General features: G+C 46.4%; 1 protein-coding gene across 4 annotated transcripts in view; it reads left to right on the forward strand.

Moving 5' to 3' along the window:
• The window catches only part of Mgat5 (alpha-1,6-mannosylglycoprotein 6-beta-N-acetylglucosaminyltransferase), a 291,422-nt gene that overhangs the window by 22,351 nt on the left and 246,423 nt on the right, over positions 1 to 22,648 (forward strand). For 2 of the 4 annotated variants that reach the window (XM_052736793.1, XM_052736794.1), the window contains exon 2: positions 21,071 to 21,120. The exons of the other annotated variants lie outside the window; for them this stretch is intronic. The gene's annotated coding sequence lies outside the window, so the exon portion shown is untranslated. The remainder of the gene's footprint in view (positions 1 to 21,070; positions 21,121 to 22,648) is intronic. 4 annotated transcript variants of the gene reach the window in all.

A 22,648-nucleotide genomic window follows, 5' to 3' on the forward strand; every position in this document is an offset into this window, starting at 1 on the left:
GAGAGAGAGAGAGAGAGAGAGAGAGAGAGAGAGAGAGAGAGAAGAAGAAGAAGAAGAAGGAGGAGGAGGAGGAGGAGGAGGAGGAGGAGGAGGAGGAGAGAGAGGCTCACAGAGGAACATGGTAGGAAGGGCATTGGACTTCACTGGCAGGAAACACCCAAAGAGGTGAATCCACAGAGACAGGAAGCAGATTCCTCGTGCCCAGGGGCAGGGAGAGTAAGGGAGAGGGACTTTTTAACAGGCCCAAGGTTTCTTTTGGGGTGTGTATTAATTAAACTTCCTGTTGCGGTGGCCGAATAACTCGCAGTTTGAGGGTACACTCCGTCGTGGGGAAAGTCATGACTGTAGGAACCTGAGGCAGCTGTTTTTATTTCATCCGCAGACCGGAAGGAGCAATGGATACAAGCGCTTGACTCACTTCTTCCTTTGAATTCGGTCCTAGACCCCAGCCCATAGGATGAATCTACTCATATTCAGGGATGGTCTTCCCTTTTTAATTAAACCTTTCTGGAAACACCTCACTCACGGAGACAACCAGAATTTTGTCTGTCTGGTGATTCTGAATCTAAGCAGTTGACAGTAAAGCTTATCTATTACAGGGTGGTGGCTGTGTTTCTGAGCTAAACAGAGGTGGTGGTTTCACAATGTGGTGGACCTGCTATGTACCATTGATGCATACTCTTCTTTTGTGATGCTGATGACTGCACCAGGATCTTGTGCATGCTGGGCAAGAGCTCTGACATCCAGCTGTACTCAGCCCTGAAACATTTGAAGGAGGCACAAGTAGACAGCAGCAAAATGGGTCACCTCTTTCCTTGCTTGGTTCCTATTATCTAAGTGGCTTTATTCTGATCATCTTCCAACCCTGGACGTATTTTTTGTTTGTTTGTTTGTTTACTGGCATGGAAGTTTGGTGACATTCGGCACTCTAAGTATTTCTTGTGCATATACTTAAGTACTTCTCAACAAATGTTATGATGGATGAAAGAATGGTTGAGTCTATGGATGAAGTTCCAAAGCCTTAGCTAAGAATGATGGGAAATAGAGGTAGCTCAGGACAAGAAAAAAAAAAAAACCCAAGTTGTCATTAAGCTGGAAGGCCCACTGAAGACCAAGGCATGAAGTAACCTGGTAACTGGTGTTTCTATGGCTACCATGTGTTCATTTATTCCCTCATCCCCCACCCCTCTGGTCCTGTTGCAGTGTCTAACTGCAGAGGAGAAGGTAAACTCACACAGGGTTGCAAATTGCTGTGAAAAGGTGGGACCCTGTGGTTGACCAGAGTGGTAAGACCTGATGGAGTGGAAGGCTTTGGGAAGAGATGGCTCGGGGAGCTGGTGGACTAGGGGCCAAGGACCATAGAAGACTGGAAAGTGGTGGTTTCAGAACTCTCAAGATGAAGGACAGCCCAGCAGTCCTGGGAGTGGAGGCCAGGACGGTGAACCAAGAGAAGGCGTGTCAGCCATCTGGCCCAGGTACAGTGAAGGTCAAAGCCACTCGACTCCAAGAAACCACAATATTGCGAGTCCAAGGTCAGTGGGTTCTAAAATTTGGTGTTCATAATAACCATCCGGGGTATGGGAAGAAAATAGGTAAGCTTCCATTTATTCCCATCCTAAAATTAGTGCCTTAAGATTTAATTCCATAAGTTGACAGTAGTACATGTTTTTGTTTTAAATAAATTAATATACACTAACGGGATCCTGTGCTTACTTCTGGCTGGTGGGATGTCTGACCCAAATAGTCTAGAAGACCACGAGATTGGAAGAGTGGATGAGCCCTTTATGTTATTAAGTCCTTGCTGGTGGGGTCACTGGGAGACCTGGCCTGGTGGCTTGTTTGAAACAGACACCATGCTTCTCTGTATTTTCTCCTGGTTGACAACTTAGGGGCTGTTCTAGAGAGGGCATGATGTCACCCCGGCTCCCGGCTGGCTCTTTCCCAACTAATCCTGTGAAGACCATCTTCCTTGTACTGTGCTGGGGGTGGATGGACTCCCCTGCTGTGCTCCACCTACAGCTTCTAGACCAGGATGTTCAGTGATTCTCAGCCAGTTGCTGGTACTTACTCCTCCCAGACCCTACACACTCAGCATCATGTCAATAGTTTCGGAATCTATCCTTCGAAGTTAAGCTGGTTCTCTCCTTCTCTTCTTCCCCTTTCTCACTCTCCTCCTTCCTTCTCTCCCTCCCGTTCTTCCTTCCTTCTTTCCTTTCTTTCCCTCCTCCTCCCTCCCCCTTCCTTGTCTTTCCCTTCCCCTTCTCCCTTCCTCTCTCCTCCTTCCCTTCCTCTTCCTGTTCCTCCCTTCCCTGTTTCCTTCTTTCTTCTTCCTTTCTCCATTTCTCCCCCTCTTCCCTCCCCTTCCTTCCTCTCCCCTGCCCCACTCGGTTTTGTGTGTACGTTGATCTTTTCCCACCCTCCAAGAGATTACCTCCCCGCTCCCAGTTTAGGAACCTGGGGTACAGTCTTGCTGAGTTTTGAAATTTGATCTGGAAGTAATTCTCAAGCCCTGAGGGGCAAGCGGGGACCAGTTCTGACTCTGGTGTCACCCGGTGGTGCTGAGCAAGTCACTTAACCTCTGACTTCCAGTTTCCTATTGAAATCCGAACAGTGAAAGTCTGATAAGGCTGTGGGGGAGGAAACGGAAGGACTGAACAACACATATGAAAATAAGCTCCTTCCAGTCCGTAGACTCCATGACTTTTCACCTTGCACATATCCCTTCCCTACCCGTTCCCTGCTGTACACTTGAGAGTGGAGAGCCTTGCCTGGGCTTTTTCCTAGGCTGTTCACAGGCTCTGAAGGTGTCTTTGTTGGTGGTGAGCCATTTCTGTCTTCTGAGTTCTTTCCCCAGTCTTCATGCTTTTAGGGCCGTTTTGTATGTCCTTAGTCATATCCTGGTGTCTGGTTAGTGACACAACTCCTTAGTGTATGTGCCTCTCCCATCCCAGCCCACAGTTTAATGAGGAACTGATTTTATAAAGGGCCAGAAATAAAATAATACCTCTTAGGTGGGTTTCAGGTAATGGGGTAGGGAAGGGACATGTTTCAGAGAGGCCATTATCATCAGGGCGGGAAGCAGACAGGCATGTCACTGGAGTAGTAAGTAGCTGAGAACTTTACATTCTGATCCACAGGCAAGAGGTAGAGAGAGCCTCTGGGCCTGGTGTGGTCCCACACCCAGTGACACACCTCCTCCAAGGAGGTCACACACCTTCATCCTCCCAAAGAGTTCATCATCAGCTGAGGACTAGGCATTGGGGGCAGGGCATTCTCATTCAGACCACCGCAGTGGGCATGGTGGCATAGGCCTGGAACCCTAGAAGGAGGTGGGAAGAGAGGGAACACAAGGTCAGCTCATGGGGTATTGACAGTCTGCGTCAAAAGTGAACACACAAATAAATAAGTGATAAAGGGGGATACCTTAGTTTATAACTGGAATTTCAATACTGACGTTAATATAATCTGTGCCTGTCTGTCTTCCTTCCTTCTTTCCTTAATTTCTCTCTTCTTCCCTTTCTCCTCTTTCTCTCTTCTGTTTCTCTTTTGTCCAAGAGAATGGTTTTGTAACATAAGCCTCTTTGAAATTCTTAATCATTTAATATCTTTACTACTAAGATGGGATAATGGATGTGAACATCAGACTAATTGAAAACAAGAGCCTAATGCTGTGTCTGAAATGTAATAGCTGTGCAATATAAAGTACACTGCTATTTTAAATTAGAAAGAGAATTCATATTCTCTGCAGGCAGTAGGACCTTCTGTGAGAAGGAGCCTATTGATTAAACCCTTAGAAAGTTTAAAAAGCCCCCCTTTCAGCCCTAAGATATCGGCACACTTATGATGGATGCCTAGAAGTAGATAAAACGGTTGAGTTTTTTCAGTGGAAGAAGCAGGGATCTTTTCACATGAAGAGGCACTGGAAAAATATTTGCCGTAATTAAAATCTGCAATGTGGCTTTCAGGAAATGTACATTTTTCATGTCTTGAAGAAACTTCAGTGTCACTTAAAAAAAAGTAATAGCCTGCTGGAAATGAAGATGTGATGGGGCTGAAATTGTTGGTACTATTTTTTTTTTCTCTTCTGTCTGAGGTCTTGAACCTGGTAGTGAAATCTATAGCTGACAAATAAGTTATGTAACCCATCCTCTGCTCAGCCCTTCTCCTTCAAAACCTGGAAGTAAACTTGAGTGGAGAAAAACTCCCTTTCATAGCTACTGAACTCCCACTGTGGCTGAGGGCCATAAGGCCAACTGCATGGATGTTCATGCCTTCAGTTTGCAGGGGAACTGGTCCTGGGATTGCTTTGGATACTAAAATCTGGGTTACTCCAGGCCTCTATGAAACTATATGCCTGAAGTTATATCTCCATTATTTCTAATACTTAACACAGAGTAGTTTTGATACCATATTGTTTGGGGAACATGACAAAAAAAAAAAAAAAGAGAAAGTTCTATGTATATTCAGGACCAAAACAAAACATTTTTTTATCCCCTCTGAAACAGGGTTTTTACATAGCCCAGGCTAGCCTTGAGCTTGTCATGTAGCCAAAGATGACCTTGAACGTCTGATCCTCCTGTCTACCGCTCTGGGCTCTCACAGTTGGTTTATGCAGTACTGGATATGGAGCCCAGTGCTTGGTAGGCACTCAACCTCCTGAGCTATGTCCCCAGTGTCCCAAGGTGACTTTTTTCTGGATATTTCTCCATCCAGGAAATATGGTTGGTTAAATCTGTAGGTGTAAATACAGACAGCCCAGTGCCTTGGAAGCACCTTGACGACCTTCAGTAAATTTAAACCATGTTTACACTTCGTTGCCAAAATCTCAAGATAAGTTTGTATTCATCATTACCAAGTTCAATTGGTGGGTAACAGACATGCTTGGGTATTGTAACTTGGTGTATTAATAAATAGGCACACATATTGCCATATCGCAATTATATCTTAAAATTATTTTAAATTTATCACTTTCGGCACAGGGCATACTGACTCCGTAGCTGAGGATGACCTTGAACTTCTGATCCCTCTGCCTCCACCTCCTGAGTGCTGGGATTTAGTTCCAGGCTCAGTTCAAGAATAACTTCCGGACTTAGGGTCCTTCTTTCTTTTAAAGAATGATGCTATGGAGGTTGGGGGTGTAGCTTAGTTGGTAAAGCACTCACCTGGTGTATGGGGGGCCCTGGGTTCAATCCCACGGACCCCACAAACAAGGCGGAGGTCTATAATCCAGTACTCTCTGAGTCGGAGGCCAGGTGAACAGCAGAACAAAAGCAGAGCAGAATGGGACTGGGAAAGGGAAACGGTTACCCTCGGGGTCAGTCAGGCCGGTCTTGGGTGTGAGACCTGGGGTTGAATCCGTTTCCTCATCTGTCAGAGAATAATAAAAAATACTCCCTTAAGCACTATTGTTCAGTGTGCCCAAGGCTATTTTATTCATTTATTGTGTGTGTGTATGTATGTATGTGTATGTGGGCACATGTGCCATATGCCATGGTGTATGTGTGGGGAGATCAGAAGACAGATTTTGGAAGTTGGTTCTCTCCTTTCACCACATGGGTCCTGGGGGTCCATCGCATGTCATCAGGCTTGGTGGCAAGTATCATCTCACCGGCCCAGGTGACGGGCCCATTACCTTCCTTGGAGACTGTAAAAGAGCTTGGATTGGTCTTTGGGCTGGTGGTGGTGGTGGTGGGGTGTGTGTGTGCGTGCACACACGTGCGGTGTTTCTATTAGTGAGCAGGTGGTAAAAATGAAAGCCAAGTGGGAAAATAGTTCTGTAGTAGCTGAAGGCAGGGCAGCCGCTTGCCACCTGGGGACGATTGCCATCCTCTGGTTGGCTCTGGAGTGGGTTCAAGGCCACACAGATGCTGCATCCATCCTCTCAGCTCTTTCCAGCCTTGTGTCTATGGCACTTGAAGAAACACTTAGGAATGTCCCCTTGAGCTTAGGGGCCCACGTGGATGCATTTTTATCACAACTGTGATAATGCAAGTCAGTGTCTAAGCTCCTGCAGGTGACACGTTTTACCTGAGACACCGAGCTGAGACTAATGGAGAAATAGTTCCAGGGCACTGCCAGGATGAGGGATCGCCCCGGGCGCCTTGCCTGACAACAGTGAAAAAGCCCTCAGGCCTGGGGCAAAGGTAGGAAATAGCACCCCTGGAGCAGAGAGGGGAGGGGTGGGGGGAGTCTGGAAGCCCAAGGGTATGACTCCCGAGGAGAGAGAGTGAGTGTGTTGTGTTTTTCATTGCTATGACGGTATCCCTGCAGACGCAGTCAGTGCAGGTGTACAGCCCACTGTGGTGTGGAAGGCAGACTGCAGGAGCTTCAAGTGGCAGTCACATGGTATGGACATGGAAGCTGCCTCCCACAGTTAATCTAGAAACTCCTCCATCTATGTGCCCAGTGTCTTATCTCCAGGGTGATTCTAGATCCCGGTATACAACCAAGGGGTTCAGGAAAGTTTGAGGAGCACTGTAACAGGATCCCCCTTGAGACTTTTCAGTTTGGGAGCTGCTGAGATGGCTCAGTGGGTAAAGGCATGTGCCAGCAAGCCTGAGGACCTGGGTTTGCTCCTCATGGTGGAAAGAGAGAACTGACTCCTACAAGTTATCTGATCTCTCTCTCTACACACACACACACACACACACACACACACACGCACGCACGCACGCACGCACGCACATACACACACTGTCTTAGTTAGGATTTCTATTGCTGTGAAGAGACACCATGACCACAGCAACTCTTATAATAGAAAACATTTAATTGGGGCTGGCTTACAGTTTAGAAGTTTAGTCCATTATCATCATGGCAGGAAGTATAGCATGGTGCTGGCAGACATGGTGCTGGAGAAGGAGCTGAGATTCCTACATCTTGATCCGCAGGCAGCAGAAGGAGTTGTGTCCACACTGGGTGTGGCTTGAGTATCTGAGACCACAAAGCACACCTCCATAGTGACACATCTACTCCAACAAGGTCATACTCCCTAATAGTGCTACTCCCTGTGGCCAAGCATTCAAACACATGAGTCTGTGGGGGCCATACCTATTCAAACCACCACATACACATACATGCACACACATATACACATACATATATATGTATACACACACATATATATAGACAGAGACACATATACATACACATATGTATACATACATGTACACATATATATACACATATATACACATACACATACACACATACATATGCACATACACACAGGCACGCATGCATACATATACATATACATATACACACATACATATGCACACACATGCACACACACTAAAATAAATTTTAAAAAGACTTTAAAATTTGAAACAATCTTGCTTTGTAGACCTGGCTGGTCTGGAACTAAAGATTCCTGGATCAGCTCCTGAGTGCTGGATCAGCAGGACATTTTCATCTTTTCTATATGTTTTTCTGCCCTGTGTGGTTAAGTCAGATATAAGGCTCCTTCTAGGCTTGTTTCCTGGTGATTTTGACTGTGCACTTTAGGCAGGCTGTGAATTCTCTGGAGAGGGTTCCTGGTATTCCATGGTAGGAGATGTTACCTTGTTAAAAAAAAAAATACCCGCCGGGCGGTGGTGGCGCACGCCTTTAATCCCAGCACTCGGGAGGCAGAGCCAGGTGGATCTCTGTGAGTTCGAGGCCAGCCTGGGCTACCAAGTGAGTTCCAGGAGAGGCACAAAGCTACACAAAGAAACCCTGTCTTGAAAAACCAAAAAAAAAAAAAAAAAAAAAAAAATACCCACCCCCAACCCATGGACCTGGGTGGTTTTCCTGAAGAGGCCTGAGAAGTCTTCTGGTGGTGTTTCCCTCCAGCCTGGCTTGCTTCATCTGTCCATCATCCATCCATCCATCCATCCATCCATCCATCCATCCATCCATCCATCCATCATCCATTCATCCATCCATCATCCTCCCATCATCCATCTGTCCATCCACCCATCCATAATCTATCCATCCATCATTATCCATCCATCATCCATCCATCCTTTCATCATTTACCATCCACCCATCATCTATCCATCTATCCATCATGCATCCATCCATCCACCCATCGTCCATCCATCCATCATCCATCTGTCCATCCATCATCCATATATCCATTCATCATCCATCAGTCTGTCATCCTTCTATCCATCATCCATCCATCATGTTTTTAAACTTATGTGTATGTGAGTATATTTGCATGAGTTTATGTGCACCTCATGCAAGCAGGTGCCCAGGAGACCTGAAGAGGGCACAAATCCCCTGGAACTAGAGTTACAGGTGATTGTGAGCTTCCTGCCCTGGCTGCTTGGAACCTAACTAGGTCCTCTGTGAGAGTTGTGAGTGCTCTTGACGACTGAGCTACCTCTCCAGCCTAGACAGACTTGTTATTAATCCTTTTGTAAATGATAATGTTTTCTATTCACTGCTGGCTGTCTCCTCGGGGTTTTCAGTATTGCCTGCTAGACCCTGCTGGGTGATTAAGCCACTCACTCAACATCTTAAGGGCCACCAGAGGACTGTTTGCTTACAGCAGCTGGCTGTATTTCTCAGGGCCTTCACGGAGTGTTGTGCTAACCGCTTCTGCTCCTTGGGAGGAAAAGACCTTATGCTGTGGGAGTTGAGGTCCAAAGAGACAGGAGTCACACTGACGCCCGATCCCTTGTCGTCTCCTCCTACCCCATCCCATGTGTGATGGTTAATATTGATTGCCAATTTGACAGAATCACCTAGGAGGCAAGTCTGGATGCAGCTGGTCCTGCCTAGCTTCCCCAGCACTTGATGACAGTTGGTGTGGATTTTTGGGAGGTTCCTAGTCCCAGAACAGTGCACACAAAGACAAATGGCAGAGAAGCTTGGGGGTTACCCATGCTGCAGCCAGCAGTCATTGCGGTTTGCAGTCACGTGTGTAGTTCTTTTGATGTCTTGCTTCAGTTCCTTCCTGTGCAAGTGGCTTAATGACTATAGTTCCTGAAGGGGATTCTGGTAAATTTGCTGGAACTTTGGAAGCATCTTTTCACGTTCCGGAGCTCTCAGCGATGCAGACTATCAGCGATGCAGGCTTGCTGCTGTTTGTTCTCTTGTGGCTCGTAACATCACTGGGTAATTCTGTTGAAATTCAGGGTCCTTAGACTCGGTACTTTTAGCCAAGACCTTCGGGTGTATCCAGACTGGCTTGGACAAGGAAGAGGCCAGCTGTAGGTGGTGGAACTGGAGGCAGGAGGAGCTTGGAGCCTGGCCCTTGCTGTGCAGGGCATTTGGAGCCCTCCGTGGGTCTCCAGCCCTTTGCAACTTCAAGACTCTCTCCAGCAAGCCCCCTCAGCTGTCTCCGGAGGGAATGACTATGTACATCCTTTGATTGAGCACACTGGGGCAAGGACATTGTACCGTTTTCTCGCCCAACTCATTGCTGGGGCTGCTGGGCCCCTGCTGTGGGGATTGGGCTGGGTCTGGGAGTAACAGGAAGGAAGTGAGGTCATTTTCTAGTTTTGTGTGATCTGGCTATGGTCTAGAGAATACATTTTTTTCTGCTGGGTACACTGTTACCTCGTAACTCACTTAACAGCTGAAGGATGGCCTTTGGCCCTCCCAGTCCCGTCTGCAGGCAGGATCTGAGTCAGGGATTCCTTTCTCTGGGCTCCAGGCCTCCCCGGTTCCCGGGCTCCCTGGAAGCAGGCAGAAGTCTGGAGCTCCAGGGTCAGGGAACATGCAGCCTCAGGAGTCACTTCTGTCCTGGCTTCCTCTTGGTACTTAATAACTTGCAAATCAGCTTGATAGAGCAGAATTTCTTTTTCTTCCTAGTGCGAATGCGTTGAAGGCTAGGGATGTAGCTCAGTTGGCAGAAATTCAAGGTCATAGTGAGTTTGAGGCCAGCCTGGGCCTGGAAGGAGAAGTAAGTGCGATATGGTTAGCGGCACCTTTCCTGGGCTTGTCACATTGTATCAGTTTGCTTCGTTACTTTGTCATTGCTGTGACAGTGTACCTGTCAAGCCAGGAAAGGGTTCTTTTGGCTCACAGCTCCGATGTAACATCCATCATGGTGGGGAGGTCAAGGCTGCAGGAGTCCAAGGCAGCTGCTCCGACATGGCGTCCGCGGTCAGGAAGCACCGAAGGGAACGCTTAGTGCTCAGCGCGCTTTCTCCTTTATATTCAGTTACAATCCCAACAGGTTGAGGCTTCCCTCACCTCCTTCCCTCTCCAGTTAACCTCTTCGGAAACACCCTCATGGAAACACCCTCATGGACACATCCAGACATGCGCTTCCCTGGGGATTCTAAGTTCCTTCACATGACAGTAGAGATTAACAATCATGCATATCCATTTCAAACCCCCTGTTTTCAATCCCTTGCTTAACTCTGGGCTTTTGTTGTTGTTAGAGTGGCTTTAATCACAAATTTAAAAAACAACAACAACAACAGCACTTAAATAGCTTGTAATAACAGTGTATCTTGCAGGGAAGATTTCTGATATTCACGTGTCACACACACACAAACACACACACACAGGGCATACACACAGGAAGAGGGTGAGGGAAGAAGGAGAGAGAGAGATTAATAAGAACCCTCAACAATTAAATGAAGAAACATCAAGCCCAAGCCCTCTGTATGTAGCTGGTAACTTAGTGTTAAACTCACCAGTCGGTCCAGAATAAGACTACTACCACAGTTTTGGAGCCAAATTTGAAGCAAGCTTTAATTAAATACTGGCCAGAGTGATGGACTCTGGCCAAGTCCATTCTGGGGTTCCCAGAAAATGGCCACGAGTCACAATTTGCAGAGACTTATGAAGGCAAACCCATAAAGCTACCATATTTCCCATCAGGTCTGATTAGGCAAGCATATATCCGGACGTACTTCCTGCCTGCGCACCTCCTGCCTCAATCCAATCGGGCAAGTATACATCCTGACATATTTCCTGCCCATGTACCCCCACCTCCAAGTGACCAAGTGACCAGTTGGGCTAAACAAGCTTGTTTAGACAAGTGAAAACATGTGGCTTGTTATCTTCCATAAGCAACAGCCACCAGCATTTCAGGAAGCCCCTTGAGCAAGGGGCTTACAGGTTAGAGGCATGTTTGTTTTATGGATCTCTTAGGCACAGTAATTAAAACTTAAAACATGACTTTAGCTCTCATATAAGTAGCCATTACCAAATATGATTGAGCTGAATCGAAGCCGTGACAGGATCGAGAGGAACAACCCAGCTCACATTCCTGCCGCCTCATTTGCCTCACCTTCTAATTGTTTTCTTCTTTTCCAACAGTCTCCCTAAAGTGCCCAGGCTGGCCTTCAACTCCCAGATGTAAGTGATCCTTAGGCCTCAGCCTCCCATTTCAGCTGACAACCGAATCAGCTGTCAGCAAAAGGTCCTAAGACAATTGTCCTAACAGAAAATTGTACCCAACTTTTAAAAAAGACTTTAAACATTATTATTATTTGTGTTATATGCTTGTGTGCTTGGTTGAGGGGTGGGTCACATGAATGTCATGACACAGAGGCCAGAAGAAGGTGTTCGGTCTCTTGGAACTGGAGTTACAGGCTTCTGTGAGCTGTTTGATACTTGATATTTCCTCATTTAATTGTTGGGGGTTCTTTTTAATCATCGATTAAAAAAACAAAAAAACCTCACTCATACTGTCTATAATAGCAGTGCACCATGCAGGAAAGATTTCTCTGGTGTTATTGAAAGGAAAACGGTGCTGGTGGCTGGCGCTGGTTACCGCGTGGAAAGGTCACGTTCACGACAAAACCCAGTGGTACCTTTTAGAGCTTTATTAGAAGGGGAGGGAGGGAGAGAGAGACAGAGACATAGAGAGAGACAGGCCTGTTGGAGAGGAAACAGATAGAAGGGCAGGGAGAGAGAGAGAGAGAGAAAGAGAGAGAGACAGAGACAGACATAGGAGAGAGCCAGGCCTGTTGGAGAGGAAACACAGATAGAGGGGCGGGGGGGGGGGGGAGAGAGAGAGAGAGAGAGAGAGAGAGAGAGAGAGAGAGAGAGAGAGAGAGAGAGAGAGAGAGAGAGAGACTGGGGAACATGGCGCTGCCTTATAAAGGCCAGGACGCACCTGCGCACACAGGCTCACGCATCTACATGACCGCGTAACCATGGGGCATGGGTCACGCAGGACGTGTGACCTGGAAATGACTAGGCGAAGATGATTAAGTGTCCTGCCGGGCACGCAGGACCTTGGGGCGTGGTTGGAATTCCTATCAGTTCTGTGTAAAATGTGTGTGATATGAACATTTGGAGGTTGGTGAGGTGGTTACAGCAGGGACTAGCATGTTCTCCTTCAAAGCTTGGGCACGGTGAGGATAGCCAGGGGCAGAGCACTTGAGCAGCATGCATGAGATTTGGGTTCAGTCACTGCTAGTGGGAAACAGAGTAAGAATTCTGGACTTGGAAAGATGGCTCAGCCGTTAAGAGTGCTTGCTGCTGCTCCTCCAGAGGATTCTAATTTGTTCAGGCTGACTTTCCTTTTGCAGACGAAGTTGTAGTAACATGCCACATGTGACCCCACAATTGCATTATCACCAGTCCGTATCATACACTGTGTGCTGTCCCACCTGATAGTATTGTCTACTGATGTCACAGCCAAGGTAGCTCATTCCTTCAAACATGTTGCAGCTGGTAACGGACTGAGGTCTGCCCGGCCGCTGAGTGGTTAAGTAACCCCCTCCCCCTGCAGTCCCCAAAACCCATAGCCAAGATTCGAAGAGTTGAGATTCGAACTCTGGTTCCTAACATGTGGCATTGCTAGGCTTCATTGTCCCCTTAGGGTGGTGTGATGGTTATTTCTAATGATCAATTTGGCAAAATCTACAGTCACCTGGGCAGAGAGCCTCAATCAGGGATGGTCTAGATCGGGCTGGCTTTGGGGCATGGCTGGAGTATTATTGTCTTGCTTGCCGGAATTGATGTGGGTAGGCCCAGCCCATTAGGACCCAGAGCCCCACCCTGGTTTGGACCTTGAACTGCGTGTGTTCATTTCTCTGCTCTATACTGTTCCTGTGACTAGGAAGCTGTAGTGATCAACTAGGGAGGAGATAGTTAGGGTGAGAATGAGGACGACAGACAGGGTTAACATTCCGTTGGCTGTGGCCCTTCAGCAAAGCTGAGTTTTGCTGAGAAGAGAGGCAGGACTCTGAGTGAGGCGATCCAGTTGAATGTTCAGGGAGAAAAGGAGGAGCGGACATTTATCTTGGGCTAGATGGCCTTCATAGGCTCTGGGAGAAACGGGTTTATTTACATACCCCCTCCAAGGAGAGCTTCATGTATGTGGTATGGAGGGTGGGTATGTAGGTGGATGGATGTGCACATATGTGTGTGTGTATATGGAGGCCAGGGGATAGCCTCAGGTATTATTCCTCTAGATACTGTCCACTGTGGTTTTATTTGAGACAGGGCCTCTCACTGGCTGGGGGCTTGCCCATCTTTACCTCCCCAGCACTGGGATCACAGACACACAGCACCACACCTGGCTTTTCACTGGGGTTCTGGGGATCTTACTCAGGTCCTCATGCTTGGCGTGGCAAGTACTTTGCTGTCTCTCCAGTCCCTCGTGCACAGTATTGCTTGAAGATAGAAGACAGCTTGATGTCATCCAGATGAGGCTCTGGACTGATTTGATCCCTGGAACTTGGTGTGATGACAGAGTTGCCGGCCTGTATGGCAGCCATTGGCCTTGCATGGACTTTGGACTCTCGAATCTCAAGCTGGGAAAGGAGAGGTTTCCCAGGATAATATCCTGCCTCTCTTCTGATCTAGTAGCTGGGCTGCTGTGAATGTTCAGTCAGCCACATAGGGAGACGATGTGGTGTGGAATGTTCGACTGTTAGACCGGGACAGATCCGGGTGAGGGTGAGGGCCTTATGGTACCTCCTGCCTCGTTCAGGAAGGACAAGCCTAGCACCTGCAACCCCAGCTGCCCTCGAGGCCATGCCTCGGGCAAGTCACCTGCTAGCTCTGGGTCTTTTCTTTTTCCATGCAAGTCTGAGTCTTTGTAATGAATGAATCATGAGAGCAATTTCGAACAATAAAGTCGTTTTTCTTTAAACCGAAACACAATGGGGATCCTCCAGCAAGATGTTAGCTTCCTGAGTGTGTTTCCTCTTCCGTTTGACGAGAATAGTAGTACCTGAAAGAAGCCTTATGTTGGGTAACTTGCACTAAGCTTCTAGGGTCTTGGTACATAGAAAGTTCTGGGTGTTTCATTATCACAAATAGGATTAGCTTGTATGTACCTTAAGATTGGACTCTCCCCTCCCCTCCCCCCCCCCCTCCCCTCTCCTTCCTTCTCTTCCTTTTTTTTGACAGGGTCTCAAGTAGCCTAGGCTACTCTTTATATAGCCAAGGATGGCTTTGAACTTTTGATTCTCTTGCCTCTACCTCCCAAGTGCTGGGCTTCATGTGTACTAAGCAAGCCCTGCATTCTCCTTTTCTTCATAACCTTTGGTGCAGTTGACTTGGTTTCTTAAATGTATTTACCTAGGAATTGTGACATGATCATCAGGAAGAGTTAAGACAAGGACAGGATGGGACTAGATCAGGGGCTCTGGTGGCACAGAGAGTTGCAGTACCATCTGATAAATGAGCCCATGACTTCAGTCATTGGGAAATTGTTGGGTACACAGGCTTCAGAATTGCAGTGTTTCATCTCTCTGTTGGGAAGAGCAGTAACTAGACTTTACAGTTTCTACTCTCCAGGTTTCTGGGCATTAATATTTCCATAGCAGCTTAGAAAAGCAGAGCAGATTCCTGTATCTTTTCCTTATCTGGGTCCTCTATTTACTCTCACTTGTGGTTGATTTAGCATCTTACAAGAACCCAGCCTTGTCTCCCAGACACCATTAATCTCTCCTTTCTTGTGCAATGTAAGTGTGAAATTAATCAAAAAGCAAAGGGAAATTAATAACATGTTGGTATTCACAACTCATCTGAGACCGCACAGGAGGTATGAAAGTCCCTTCTCTGAATTAACAAACACCTCACCAGATTAAAGGTTTGTCTAGTAAAGTTATTTGGGATATGTCCCTGTGTTAACTCTGCTTTGATAATTAGTCAGTGCATTGTCGTGAGGTCACCGGAAGACCCCTAGAACACATTCAATCAGCTGGACTTCCTTCATTCATATATATGTGAGAGAAACGAGAGAGCCACATCGTGCTGCAGATTTGCTGCTTGTCAATTGTGGGAGGTTTAAGAGATGCAGTTTTGATCTGTATTTACAGTAAACTACATTTGATTTCACGCTCGCTCTCTGTTGCCTTCCTATGACATGTGGTAAGATGGGTTTCAAAGGATACAGTATGATGAGCGCATTATGGAAAAGAATGGAAAGTTATAATTGTAACTCTGCGCTCAGCCTTTACCGAGGGTGATAGAGGACACACTTTTACCACCGAGTGTTCCTGTAATTACATTAGGGATAACAGGCAGCAATCACCTTCCATTAGGGGTGTGAGAAAAGGCTCCTTACTATTTCAGTGATAGCATAAGGTGTTGAGTGAATCATCAGCAGCCTCATCATGAGGAATTAAAAATAGAGAGGAATGGCTGACATCATCCTGTAGCAAGTGTTTAAGGAGCAGAACAAACGCCAGAGAGTTGTATAAGCAAAAAAGACCTCTCGGAAGTGTCATGGCCCAGCTCACAGGGTCATAGAGGTGGGTGGTGGGTCTCAAACTTCGGCATGCCTCCAAATCACTCATTCCTGGAGTCCACCATAGTTCCTGATTTGTAGGTTTATGATGAAGTCTGAGGTGTGTGTGTGTGTGTGTGTGTGTGTGTGTGTGTGTGTGTGTGTGTGAAAGTGTAGGTGTACAAACCTGTGCGTGTGCATGTGAAAGCCAGAGTTCGGCATTGATTATCTTCCTAAATAGTTCTTTACCTTATATTTTTGAGACAGAGTCTCTTACCGAACGAACCTGGAGCCCACCAATTGGTCTAGACTGGCTGGCCAGCAAGCCCCAGGATCAGCCTGTCCTCTGTCTCCCAGGGCTGGCTTGAGTCCCCGTGCCGGCTCTTACAGGGTGCTGGGGATCGAAATCTGATCGTCATGCTTCTGTAGTCTCAGCAGCCCCGAGTCTGAGGTTTTGTCCTCTCAATTTCCCAGATGATGCCTCTGTTGTTGTGTGTGGCCTTTCGGGGGCTATGCTTTTAGAACAGTTGGGCCGGTGTAACGTTGAGGATGGTTCTGGAGGCAAAATTTCATCTATTTATTTATTTATTTATTTATTTATTTATTTATTTATTTATTTATTTATTTATTTATTTATTTAAGATGGGGGTCTCATATGACCCAGACTGGCCTTGCTATGTATGTAGCTCAGACTGGCTTTGAACTCCTGGTTCTCCTTGCCTCTGCCTCGTGAGTACTATGATTACAGAGGTCTGCCACCACTCAGGGTTTATCAAAACCACAATTTTAAGATTAGGCTTAGGCCGGGTGTGGTAGCACCCACGGTTAATCTCAGCATTTGGGAGGCAGAGGCCGAGTGGCAGGGGGTGGGGTCAGAGGTGGTGTCTCTGAGCTCCAGGTCAGCCAGGGTTACATAGTGAGACCCTGTCTCAAAAATGATTAATTCTCTTGAGTACCCTTTTGCAGTAAATTTTGAGGAGGATAATTCAGCGTCTCATTTGGGGTAGTGTGTTCACGTTTTGTATGGAGGATTTGCTCTTTGATATGCAGTAGACTTTAAACAGGATTATAGATATAGATAAATGGCTGTGTGCGGTGGTGTACATGGACATACACATGTGCCCATGCATCTTTATAGGCAACCAAAAAGACGATTCTAGATCTAAGTAATTGGACAGAATTCCACTGTGTGATGACTTCAGTTTTCCCATCCAATGTGGATTGGATGACCACCTGATACTTGAAAAGGAAGACAGCGCTCATATATTAGGGGAGGGGAGAGCCAGGATTCTGGAACCAGCTTCCATCATCCTGTGCCATCAAATCCTGAGTGGAGGTGGCATAGGTAGACCTGAGAGTGAAACAGATAGGCTTGGGGATGGTGCAGATAGACCCGGGGAGAGCATGGGTGGGCTTGGGAATAGTGTATTTAGGCCCGGAGATGGTGTCGATGGGCGTGGACATGGTGTAGAAAGGACTTGGGACATGTAAGTAGCCAGGGCACAGTCCCCAGCATATTTGGGCTGCAGGTGCTTTGTCTCATCATGGTGTACCTTTGAGCTACTTTGGGTGAGGCCTGGGAGGGGACATGATCCCCAGGTGCAGACTTGCCACGGAGCACTGCTGTAGAGCATATCATACTTCTCAAGTCAACTATTTGGTTGGTAGGTCTTTTATAATGGCTGTATGCAAAATACAAAGCACAAGAGATGAATTTTGCTTAAACGTGAGATTTCAGTCTTGTCTATGTTGTTACTGCCATCCCTGGAGGCTGCATCCTTATTCCTCTTTCAAGATTAAACCATACTTTCATGTCCTCTGTGAATGCTTTCATAGTTTAGATGTAATTAAGAAAGAGGAAAATCGGGGGCCGGGACTTAGCTCAGTTAGTAGATTACTTGCCTTTCATACACAAAGCCCTAGGTTCATCCCCAGCACTGCATAAACCAGGTACTGCTGCGTGCCTATAATCCTAGGACTCTGGAGGTGGAGGCAGGAGAATCAGAAGGTCAAGATTATCTTTGGCTGTGTATGTAGTTTGAGGTCAGCGTGGCCTACATGAGACCCTGTATGTGTGGGAAATCAATGCATGAACCCAAGAAGAAATGGAGAGCTCCTACATGTCAGTGTCAGCTTGGTAGACAATACAACAGTATACAGTTTTGAAACTTAGGGAGGGGAGATGACCTCCTCTACTCTACCGTTTTCTTTACAGACAGAGCTAGGAGTGGCTGTAAAATGTCACGAAATGGCCTCTGTGAATGCTTTCATAGTTGAGGTGTAATTAAGAAACTGGAGATGTAGCTCAGCTGGTCAGGAGACGGTGGGTCTGGGATGGTTAGGGTTGTACACTTGGCTCTGCAGGAAATGAGATTGAAGATTAGTTGAACATTAAAATGTTGCCAAGGGTAAAAGTAAACAGCCCTTCAGCTTCTTACTGACCACAAATTTTGCAAATGCCCAGAGTTCCTTCCACGATTTGGGAAGTAGCTTGTTGGATATTTAAGGTACTTTTTAAACTATCTGGCTGTTGCTTTAGAAAAAATAAAGACTTTCAAGCTCTTGGGGAGGTGAAGGATTAAAAAATTTATTTTGAACTGGAGAGATGGCCCCATGTTTAACAGCACATACTGCTCTTGTTGAGAGTACAAGTTTGGGCTCCAGCACTCACACTGGGTGTAATCCCAGGTTTCAAGGGATCAGATGCCCTCTTCTGATGTCCCTTGGGCACCAGCATGCATGTTGTGCACATACTCACACACATACATGTAATTAAAAATCAAATAGATTTTAAAAACCTTGTCCATGTCACTCACGTTTCTTTGAATCTGATAGTTTTAGCTTTGGTGTGATTCCTAAGCTATTGACCTACAGGACTGCTCATGTGAGATGATTCTGATGATGAACAAAATGTTGAGGAGTCTGCTTTAGAATATTTTGATAACTTGAGGGGCTGGAAAAGTGGCTCACTCCACAAAGTGTTTGTCACTTAAGAATGGAAACCCATGTTTGGATCCCTAGCACCCATGTGAAAAGCCAGGTCCAGTGTCATGTGTCTGTCACCCTAGCACTGGGTAGACATTGACAGGAGGATCCCTGGAGTTCACTGGCTGAGTTGGTGAGCCCTGAGCTAAGTAAGAAACCCTGTCTCAAAAAGTAAGGTGGAGGCTGGAGAGATGGCTCAGTGGTTAAGAGCACTTGTTCTTGCAGAGGACCTGGGTTTGATTCCCAGTTCCTGCATAAAGGCTTAAAACTCTAACTTCAGTTCCAAGGGATCCAATGCCTCTTCTGGCCTTCTCTGGCACCAGGTACTCATGTGATCTATCTATCTATATATATACAGACAGACAAAACACTCTTACACATAAAATGAAAAAATAAATCTTTAAAAAAATACTGTGGAGAGAGATTGAGGAAGACGCCTTACACCGGCGCCTCTGTGCACACAGGGACATATGTCCACTCCCATATACACAGTGCCTGTCCACCTCACCTTCCCACACATCTTGATAACTGCAGTTATCAGAGTTAGTCGCTTTGTTCTTTATTGTAATCTTTTTTTCAGAATCCATTCCTTTACCTCACTCAACGCTAATCTCAGAGGCTCATCTAAGGAGGGTCCACAGAGTCATTGGCAAGGCTTCAGCCCCGCCCATCAGTAAACATTTACTGAGTCCTGACTGCTTCCTAGAAACAGTGGATCTGGAATGGCTGAGGTTCGGCCTGTACCCAGGCCTGTGTCCTCCCCTGGCATTGCTTAGAGCTTGCTCTCAAGGATGAAGATGTTGACACTGTAAATAGTTCTGTGCCACAGTCCTTAGAAACAGGAAATTGCCTCCATGTGGATAAAAAAGGACCAAACTATTTTGTAGCACACATTTCCATGAAGTCTTTCAGAATAAGGACTGGTTGGTCAGTTTTAGAAGAGTTAACCAGTTGGTTTGGGGGGTGGGGCGGTGAGGTCAGACCTTTTCTATAGAAGGCCTTGGTTATTTTATAATTCTCTGATGAGATATCTCTTGGATATCAGAACCAGTGTGTGTGTGTGTGTGTGTGTGTGTGTGTGTGTGTGTGTGTGTGTGTGTGTGTGTGTTTACAGACATGTTTTCAGCCTCCCATCTGATTTGTTTTGGTGATGTGTGTTTCAGGATCTCATGTAGCCCAGGCTGGTCCCAAATTCACTTTGTAGTTGAGGATAACCATGGACTTCTGATCCTCTTGCCTCTGAGTGCTGGGTTTATAGGCACTGATAACTGCAGTTATCAGAGTTAGTAGCTTTGTTCCTTATTGTAATCTTTTTTTTTTCAGAATCCATTCCTTTACCTCACTCAAAGCTAATCTCAGAGGCTCATCTAAGGAGGGTCCACATAGTCACTGGCAAGGCTTCAGTCCCACCCATCAGTAAACATTTACCGAGTCCTTACTGCTTCCTAGAAACCACCTCTGGGGATTCAGTGTGGGGCTTCTTGCATGTACTTTCCTAACTGAGCTACACCCCAGCTCCTCCTTCAAAAAATGTTTACAAGGGGAAATTTTCAGCCAAATCAGAAGCACACAGTATTACTAGATCCGTTTCGAACATGGACTTCTTTCATTTTATGTGTGTGTGTGTGTGTCTATGTGTTGGTTTGTGCAGGTGAGTGCAGTACCCGGGGAGACCAGAAGAGGGTGTCAGATCACCCTGAGCTGGAGGTGGTTGTGAGCTGCCTGATGTGGGTGATCGTAACTGAACTCAGATCCTCTAGAAGAGCAGTAATCTCTCTTAGTCACTGAGCCATCTCTCCGGGGCCCTTAAAAAGGGACATTTTTAAAGCTGCAAGGTGAAACAGTTGCAAGTAATGTGTTGTGTTTGAAGGAGCAGCCTTGGAATTGGGTTGTCCTTATCTCCCCTTGCCAACTCCTCTGACTTTGTAACAGAGCTTGTTTCTGTGTGTGTAATACTATTGTGGTCTAGTAAGTGTTGGAGTTGTTAAAAGCTTTGGTGCCTGCTGAGAGTTGGTGTATAGGCACTCCTTCCTTACCAAGAGTAGTTTTGTTCTGCCGAACTCAGGCATCATCCATCTTTCGTTGAGACACTTTGATTGGCCTGGAACTTCATCCACTAGGCTGGGCTGGCTGTCTAGCAAGCCCCAGGGATCTATCTGCCTGTCTCCATTTTCCATCTCCGCCATAGCTGGGATTACAAGTGCCCACCATCACTCCTGGCTTTTTCCATGGGTTCTGGGATGAAAGCCAGGTCCTCTTGGTGGCAAGGAATGTTTTTTCCCACTGAGCTGTCCGCTAAGCCCTGTGTTTGAATGTCTTCAGGGAGAACTTCTTCCTCTTAAGCATCTGAGTCCCCAAAGTCAGAAACAGCTCAGACAGGCTCTCCATCCAGTGACGCATGCCCTTTGACAGAGGAACTTACGGCTGTCTTTGCCCTTTTTCTTTCAGGAGGGATTCTTAGCCGAAAGTGGACTTTGGAGGAGGGTCCGACAGGCCATGTAAGTATTGTAGTCAGCAACCGTGCATCCTACCTGAGCACAGAGAGCACAGCGTTTGCCCTTGGAGAGAGAAAGGACCGGCAATTTGAGTCTGATGTTATCTTTTAGAAACATGAAAACAAATATAGACATTGGACTGGGGATGTAGCCATTCATAAAGCCCTGGGTTCCATCCTTTGCACAGCATAAAAACATATGTAGTGGTGTGTGTGTGCCTATAATTCCAGCTCTCAGAAGGAGGAGGTAGGTGGATCAGAAATTTAGTCATTTTTGCTATGTACAGAGTTTGAGGCCAGCCTAGGCTACATGAAATCCTGTCTCAAAAAGAAATACACATACATTTGCATACATCAGACACAAACACACATCACATACACACAAACAAAATAAAACCAAATAGAGACACACTGCTTCCAGAGGCTTGTGGGTGTCCCCTTGACACCTGTAATCCTGAGGAGACATCTCTGGCTATCTAGTGAAGGTACAGAGTAGACTAGAGCTGTCAGGATAATTGTGCAGAAATGTCTTATCTCTATAGAATTAACGGCAGTCTATTTATTACTTCATGTAATCTTTACCAGATAGGAACTTCGGTGAATTTTTAGCTCGATCACAGCCACAAATTCTAATGAAGCCATGGCCCCTTCAGAAGTAGCCAAATTCAGGACTGACACAGTGGTATGACAGGACATCATATAAAGTCGCTGAAGTAGAAAGGTGTGGCTTCTAAAGATAGTATAACGAGAGAACTGGAAGATGGCTTAGTGGGACGAAGTGCTTACTTCATACACATGAGGCCCTGAGTTCAAATCTCCAGCACCTACTTAAAAAGCTAGAAGTGGCCATGCATATGCCCCTGACCCCAGTGCTTTGGGGGACAGGCAAAGGCTTGCTGGGCCTTGCTGGCTGCCAGTCTTCCTCTAGGCTCCGTGAGAGACCAGGACACCTGAAACCTTTCTGGCCCTCCTTTTGTGCACATGGGCTCCTGTACCCCCACCAGGAAAGTGCACACATTCTGCTCACAGTGCACACACATACCATATACACTCACGCACAGAACGATTGAATACACCATGTGCACTCGCGCACTGAATAGTCGAACCTTAGCTGAACTCTGGCTCTATGAGGAACCCTTGCTGCAGGAGCTTATTTCCTTGTTCCCCATATTCTGTCTATTTTGTAGGGAAAACATTATGCTAAGTACTTCTTTCAACTGTCTGGATCCCTGGTGGTACTTCACATTCCCCCGAGAGTGAGTTACCTTGGTGAATCTGGAGCACAGCGTATGGGCCTCACCAGCAGAGAGGATTTGGGTGTCAAGGTTATGGGGCCAATACAATGCAACATTAAACATTTCTAATTCTTATTTCTTTTATGTACGTGGGTCTTTGAACACACTCAGACGCTAACCACATCAGAGGAGCAAAAACACCCTGACAATGCCCTCAGAAGAATGACTTAATGTGAATAACAGCATTAAAGTTAGCGCTAAAAAAAAGTCATGTGACCGTGTGACTTCTGTCTGTGG

The sequence above is a fragment of the Peromyscus californicus genome, unplaced genomic scaffold (genome assembly GCF_007827085.1).
Source record: "Peromyscus californicus insignis strain IS unplaced genomic scaffold, ASM782708v3 Scaffold_14__1_contigs__length_90479793_seg_2, whole genome shotgun sequence".
Lineage (NCBI taxonomy): Eukaryota > Metazoa > Chordata > Mammalia > Rodentia > Cricetidae > Peromyscus > Peromyscus californicus.